This window comes from Ailuropoda melanoleuca, chromosome 14 (genome assembly GCF_002007445.2).
Source record: "Ailuropoda melanoleuca isolate Jingjing chromosome 14, ASM200744v2, whole genome shotgun sequence".
Lineage (NCBI taxonomy): Eukaryota > Metazoa > Chordata > Mammalia > Carnivora > Ursidae > Ailuropoda > Ailuropoda melanoleuca.
Window position 1 is genome coordinate 12483176 of NC_048231.1, and position 6578 is coordinate 12489753.

At 43.8% G+C, this 6578-nt stretch overlaps 1 long non-coding RNA gene across 1 annotated transcript in view; it reads right to left on the minus strand.

Annotated features, from left to right (window-relative positions):
* The window catches only part of LOC117795978, a 41925-nt gene extending 35910 nt beyond the window's left edge, over nt 1-6015 (minus strand). Inside the window, exons 1-2 of the long non-coding RNA XR_004620184.1 lie at nt 5938-6015; nt 4149-4358 (exon numbers count right to left, since the gene is read on the minus strand). This is a non-coding gene — a long non-coding RNA (uncharacterized LOC117795978). The remainder of the gene's footprint in view (nt 1-4148; nt 4359-5937) is intronic.
* Between the last annotated feature and the right edge of the window lie 563 nt (nt 6016-6578).

Here is a 6578-nt window from a genome sequence, read left to right on the forward strand (position 1 = left end):
CCACTTTCTCCAAATCTTTACCATATTTTTGCTTCATGAACACAGTAAATCTATTACAGTGTGACCATATTCTCCCAAACTTTTGCTGGAAATCTCAAACCTTAAACAATTGTGACATATCAGTCTTTTAAGCTAAGCGACTTTATGCCTAACAGCTCCACTTCAGGGGGGAGACAGCATCCAAGCTGGAAGTCTGCTGAACTAGAAACGTTCTCTTTCCTGTTTTCCCGAGAAGAGGATGCCTGATTGCTCTGCCTTTCCTTTGTGATCCAAATGCTCTGTTACAAGGGTAAGCCTTCTCTGATTGCTGATTGACAGGTTTGCCAAGGGTGATAACTGGCCTAACTGCTTGGCTTACAGATGAGAACTGAAGTCTTTTAGAATTTATCCCGTGATCTCTGAGCTCTGACTACAGTTTCTTAGCATGCACAAGATTTGTTTCTCAAAGAAGTTATCTCTGCCATTTATTTTCCCCTCTAACACTTCAAGCTTTGGTGCCATGTCACAATTTATTTGTATGGCAGGTGTTGTTAGATAAATACACGTTTGAATTATGAGAAACTAGATATTATTAGACAGTGGATTTTTCTCTTTTTCATTTTAAATTATCTCCTAAAATTTACTCCTGGTTTCACTGATTGATTGTCTTGGAGAATTACTGAACTTTACGAATAGGAACTATATAACACATCAGCTTCTCCTCTAGGCTGTGGACTTGTTCGTGGCAGGGAGTGTGTTACCATCCCTCCATATTCCCAGAGTTGTACACAGAGCCTGGGCTTGACTACATGCTCCACAAACATTTGGTGAAAAAACTCCATGATGGATTAAAGATGGCCACATATTCTTTATTAGTCCTCTCTCTTATTACATAGTTTGGAGTTGTAATTGCTTGACTAATAGAATATGGCAGAAGTAATATGCCAATTTCCAGGTGCAGGCCTTAAGAAATTGACAGCTTCCGGGGAGCCTGGGTGGTGCAGTCCAGTGAGTGGCTGACCCTTGGTTTGGGCTCAGGTCCTGCTCTCGGAGCCATGGGATCAAGCCCCATGTCTGGCTCCATGTTCAACGCGGAGCTTGCTTGAGATTCTCTCTCCCTCTGCTCCTCCTGCTCATGCTGTCTCTCAAATGAATAAATGAATCAGAAAGAGAAAGAAAGAAAGAAAGAAAGAAAGAAAGAAAGAAAGAAAGACAGAAAGAAAGAAAGAAAGACAGAAAGAAAGACAGAAAGAAAGAAAGAAAGGAAGAAAGAAAGAAAGAAAGAAAAGAAAGAAAGAAAGAAAAGAAAGAAAGGAAGAAAGAAAGAAAGAAAGAAAGAAAGAAAGAAAGAAAGAAAGAAAGAGAGAGAAATGGGCAACTTCCACTTCCCATCCCTCAGAACACCCTTTTTGGAAGCTGGCTGCCAAGTCTGACTACCCTGAGACTGCTTTGCTGAAGAGGCCAGGTGGCTACCAAGGTGCAGACACGTGGGTTGGAACAGAAGAATCACCTGGCTGGGCTCTGCCAGATTCTCTGACTTGAAAATTGTGAAATATAATAAAATGGTGGTTGGTAATTTACTGTGTAATAATAAATAAGCAGAACACAATCCCGAGGGGTGCTAGGTGGACATTGTTTAGCACGCAGAGGCTGACTTGTGTACTTACAGCTATTGTTCATCTGAGTTGGTCTGATTCACTACCCCAGTGATGGGCCAATAAATGTTGTTTTTCATCTTGTGTGCTCCTAGGCAGCACAGACCAGAGATCCAGACCAATCTCAGGACACAGAGATCTCAGATGGGATTGTATCCAGTGCTTGGAGACCAAGAGGATTGTGAGTCATCATAGTTGTTTCTTCTGATTATTAGAAGAGTTAACTGCTGAATAGTAATCACATTTCTAATAGAGTGGGGCTAGATGGGGGTGCCCGGGTGGCTCAGTTGGTTAAGCATCTGCCTTCAGCTCAGGTCATGATCTGGGGGCCCAGAGATTGGCCGGCATCGGGTTCCCTGCTCAGCGGGGAGTCTGCTTCTCCCTCTGCTTCTCCCTCTGCCCCTCCCCCCTTGCTTGTGCTTTCTCTCTCTCTCTCTCCGTCAAATAAATAAATAAAATCTTTAAAAATATACTTTAAAAAATGGGGCTAGATAGAAATTAGATGGAAGACTCAAAGTCTATTCATGGTGATGCTGGAGTGAGAACCACCCAACTCAGTGAATGTAACGACACAAGGCAGATGCTTTTCCTGTCTCGTCCTCACGTTTTACGGTTGCAAAACTTAGGCTGGGGATGGACTGAAGTATAAGAGAAATTCAAGCAGAGAAGAGGGAGGGGCGGTGAAAAGTCATATTCATTCTGTGTGTACTTGTAATTTCTGGGTCAAGAGACTGGAACACATCTTACTAACATTTTGAACTTTTTTGAAAATAATTGAAGGGAACAACTCAAGAATAAAATAATGACAAGATAATGGCTTAATAAAAGACCCTTGGGGAGAGTATTAAAAAACCTATTTTAGGGGCGCCTGGGTGGCACAGCGGTTAAGCGTCTGCCTTCGGCTCAGGGCGTGATCCCGGCGTTATGGGATCGAGCCCCACATCAGGCTCTTCAGCTATGAGCCTGCTTCTTCCTCTCCCACTCCCCCTGCTTGTGTTCCCTCTCTCGCTGGCTGTCTCTATCTCTGTCGAATAAGTAAATAAAATCTTTAAAAAAAAAAAAATAAAAAAAAATAAAAAATAAAAAACCTATTTTAGTCTCAACACCTTGAAAATTATANTGTGTTCCCTCTCTCGCTGGCTGTCTCTATCTCTGTCGAATAAGTAAATAAAATCTTTAAAAAAAAAAATAAAAAAAAATAAAAAATAAAAAACCTATTTTAGTCTCAACACCTTGAAAATTATAAGACTTATCCTTAACTCTGTTTTCTTGTTGTAAAATGATACCTTAAATGAAATTATGTGGGTTGAATTGCAGGAGAGGAGATAAAAAGTGGCTTAGAAAGAAAAAGAAATAATGTATGATTGATTAATAGTATCAACTCTTGGGAAGTTTGGAATAGAAACTCTTCAAACATACCTCTTTTTTTAAAAAATTAAGATAAAAAATTAAGACAAATCACTCTTTACTATTATGCAAATGCTGATTGTTACATTTATATAAAAGAGTTTGGCTAGATAATAGAAAACAGGTGAGAGAACCAATGAGACATAGAACCAGCAACATTGTCTAAGAAGCATTCAACGTCTAGACTGTTTTTGTTGCATCTGGGCTGGGTGTCACAATGCGCAGCCTGGGAGCTGAAGGCCAGACCATCTGGTGACCAAGTGGCCCCTCTAGGGATTGGGGACCAAAGTAGCCCCAGGAAGTGGCTGCAGGGGCACTGGCTCAGTGCAGCTTTCCTGAGCTATCAGGACCCTCTTCAGAACAACTACACCCGGGGCGGGGCGGGGGGGGGCAGGAATCTGCATTTAACAGGCACACTGCTGGGTGCTTTCACTGGGCACCCCACAATTTAGTGGCCGATGTTCTGTGCTCTCTTGCATGTGACTGTCCACAAATGTGCCACTTTCACTCTGACCTCGGTTCTTTTGTTCGCTGCTCCTCCCTCCCTGCCCCACCTTCTTTCATCTTCAGCACAGGAGCCAAGATCCACTGGCTTCCTGGAGCCATCACTAACTTCTTGATCTCTTTTCCATAAACTCTAATTACGCTACTTAATCCTGTCTTATCCCATTTTGTAGCCTCTTTCACTGTGTGCAGTAGAGTAAATCCCTGTTCATGGCTTAATTCCATTAATTCCTGCCCAGGGCAGAAAGATCCCACTTTAAATAGTTCCCCTGTTTGACAAAACCTGTCCCCTAGCCATCCTTTATTTTGAGTGTTTTTGTGTCTTGTCTTCCAAGACAGAAGGAAGGGTAAGGCCTAGAGCTTTGTAAGGGTAGAAAGTCCTGAGGAGGAGATGTCCTCCCGAGAGAGAGGCAGGGCCTTATTGATTGGAACTCAAAAAGCACAAGATTTCTTCTACCACTGCTGATCGTTTTGGGGTTTTCGTACATTATCCCCTTTTGCATCAGAATCAATTTAAACTTAATCAAAGACTTAATATTTCTGTCTTCTTCCCGGCCACCTGTATATAATAATTTCTTAAAGGAATGAAACCTGGTCATATACCTCTCACGTAACTCCTCCACTCCGCGTGTTCACTGCGGTCTGCTGTCCCTCTTCCTGGGAACTGTCACCCCCATGGTCTTGTCATGGCTCCTCCGTGCCACTTTATGCAACATGGCCGCAGACTCCTGGTCATAGCTGATTGGTCTAGAGGCAGGCATGTCATCCAGAGCTGGGTCAGTCAGGTCCTTCTCTCTCCAGCTATTCTGCAAACTTGGGAGATGTTTGAGTTTGGAATGAATCTGGGAGGTATTTTCCTGATGTGGACCAAAACAAGTCAAGGAAAGCATGTGGAAAGAAAATGTGGTAGCAGCAGGTGCAGGGAGAGGGGCAGGTGAGTGATGGAGAGAGCCTGGTGGGTACTGTCTTTCTACATTTCTGCATTGGTATTGCAATGTATTTCTGTGTATCTTTTGGAACTCAGAGTTTTCAGAAGAGTCCTTATTTTATGCGAGTTTGTTCTGAAGGCTTCAAGAAATGTGGGAAGACATGGAGAGCAAGGAGGGAAAAGGGGGTTGTGCTAGGTTTTTAGGTAGCCAACCTACAGAGTCTAACAAGAAATGTGTTATCTCAGGGAGCCTGGCTCGGTCAGTAGAGCACGTGACTCTTGATGTCAGGGCTGTGAGTTCGAGTCCCAGGTTGGATGTAGAGATTGCTTAAAAATAAAATATTTTTAAAAAAATTCATGTTATGTTATTTAATCCTCTAAACACCATGTGTTTAACAAACAACCATGGGGCACGTGGGTGGTTCAGCCAGTTAAGCGACTGACTCTTGGTTTTAGCTCAGGTCATAATCTCAGGGTCATGGGATCAAGCCCTGAGTCAGGCTCCCAGTTCAGTGGGGAGTTGCTTCTCTCTCTCTGTCTCCTTTTGCCCCTCCCCCTGCTCGTGCACTCCTTTTCTCTCAAATAAATAATAAATCTATCTTAAAAAAACCCAATTGTGATTATTTTTACCACTTTAAAGTCAAGAAAGCCAAGGCTTAGGGAGGTAGGTAATTTTTTCCAAAGCCACTAGGCTACAAAGTATGCATGTGGAGGTGGGGCGTGAGGCCAGGTCCCTCTGACTCCACCCCGTGGAACTACCTTCAGGTGAAGACCAGTCGGTGTTACACTTTCATTTTTGCTCCCTTAATACAGTCCCAGCTGGGGGAATTAGAATGGATTCTCTAGACCAATCCTGCATCTTCAAGTTGTCCCCTGTTACTTGGCAGGGACTGTGTTTGGGCAGTCCTCAGCAGGAGTGTGGAACGAGGAAAGTGAACTGCCCAGCAGCCCAGGGACTAGGAGCTGGCTGTTCCGAGAGGTGGGAGCAGTTGGGAGCAGCAATCCTCAGAGTCCCACTGCCAACCAGAGCAGCTGGCATGGACTGGTCATGCCACAAGCGAGAATGACATCCATTCTAGCACCAACCACAAGAATGCAACAGGACACGTCTGCACGATTGTTTGGGAGTCTACACCCCTCTCCAATCTTTCAGCATGAGTTGCGGTCGCCCTTGATATCTGAGATGGGGCTGTGGAGTTGGGATGTGGGTAAGAGGCAGGAGAGGGCGGGGAAGGTGAAGACCATAGTTGGAAGGGCGAGATCAGTGAGAATGGAGGGAGTTCAGGAGCCTTTTTCCTGTTCCGAAACAAAAGTCCAGACTTCAGATTCTTGATCAGGAGCATGTAGACCTGAAAGAGGCTAACGTGGTAACGTACAAATATTTAGTTCAGAGGGATGGGCTCTTAGTCCTCTCCTTTTGCACTTAAAGAAATAGAAGTCCAGAAAAATTATTAAACAACTTACTAAAGTTACAGTTGATCTGGTTGAGTTAGAATCTGGAAATCCAAGCCAGAATCCAAAGTCCAGAAGATCTTCTTCCACTCCACTGGGTGAGTATCTGTAGCTTGAGTAAAAGATCACATGTAGTGGCCTTGGCTATTTCTTATTCCTCAGTGAGTGTACTCATTGCTACCCCTCAAGTGTAAAGAACAAATGAAATGGAAAGAGACATTTAAAAATTTCATCTCTGAAAAGTGATTTGTAAAATTCAGGGTGAGTGATGAGCCATTTTAAGATCCTAAACATATTTGGACTGTTAGCATAGTCATTCTTTCCTCTTTGCCCTCAAATAAAGGCTATGATGGCTTTAACATGCCAGCCATGCTCTTTGGTATGTCTACAATCAGACACCCGAATTGCCTATGTTTTCTGCACCCAGGAGCACACAAAGTGTGACCTCTGCAGAATCTCACTGTGTTCTCCCTGGATCCTGCAGGGCAGGTGCAACTCAGGCGCTCCCTCGGCTCCTGGGTTCTTGTCAATGTCGCCTTGGCTCTGGTTGGCAATGACAGGAGGCAGATGGTTCTGGGAGGCCTCAGCCCACCACTTCCAAGTCATGAGCAAGCCTCTTTTCATTTCTAGGGATTAAAAAGACAAGGGAGTGG